This window comes from Buceros rhinoceros, unplaced genomic scaffold (assembly GCF_000710305.1).
Source record: "Buceros rhinoceros silvestris isolate BGI_N320 unplaced genomic scaffold, ASM71030v1 scaffold4485, whole genome shotgun sequence".
NCBI classification, from domain to species: Eukaryota; Metazoa; Chordata; class Aves; order Bucerotiformes; family Bucerotidae; genus Buceros; species Buceros rhinoceros.
In genome coordinates, this window is record NW_010411005.1 from 80,195 (window position 1) to 80,982 (window position 788).

The 788-nt window shown below is 46.6% G+C and overlaps 1 protein-coding gene across 1 annotated transcript in view; it reads left to right on the forward strand.

Moving 5' to 3' along the window:
• The window catches only part of PTPRK (protein tyrosine phosphatase, receptor type, K), a gene marked incomplete at its 5' end in the record, with an annotated part of 82,304 nt that overhangs the window by 79,238 nt on the left and 2,278 nt on the right, over window positions 1-788 (forward strand). The gene's annotated exons all lie outside the window — the stretch shown is intronic.

Consider the following 788-nt stretch of genomic DNA (forward strand, 5'->3'; position numbering starts at 1 on the left):
GTTTCTACCATTTGACTCTCATGCTGCCAGCAGCCAGTGTCATTTTGCCAGCCAGATGGTTGCCTACAGCGTAAAAATTTGCTATGCCAATTGAAATTAAAAATGTTTTGCAGTTTACGCATTGTGAAAATTGCTTCTGACCTCGCGAACTTGCGTATGGAGCAAAACGGCTGTAGCTGCCTCTCGCCCTTTTTTCCAGGTGTCGGACTTTGCGTAGGATCACGTAGTTTCCGTGGCGTGATTTGCTGAAATACGATCTGTCACTTCCATCCCTTGGCATCACATAAATTAAGAAGGCGGTTAGAGTGTTAACAGACAGAGCCTGCTGTAGCAGCAATGACGCCGGGCCAGGTGTTGCTGGGTTTGCCACAAATACGTGACAGTTTCCTGCGCCGTAGGTGACTGAGATGCAGCACACTGAATTCCTGCCTGGATTTCAGTTCAGTGCTGTGAAGAAAACAGGTCACATCGCGTGGGAAAGTACTGCAAAGGGAGGCTAAGGCAGAGCGAGCGTATTTCTGATAAACAGTCCGTAAACTTACATTTCACTTCAAAATAGTCCTGGATTCCATTGTAGCTTTAATTGGCGGTTACTGGACGTAGTTACACGTTTCTGTTGTGTGGGTTTTTATTGAGAACTCTCGAACAGCAGCAGCTCTGGAGGTGTTGGTTAGAAAACAAACCGGGAGAACCGATGTATAACACTGTCATGTGCCCTAAATTCGGCACCATGATCAGATAACAAAAGAGCAGCGCAATAAAGCCTGTCAGATATCCCCACCACTTCC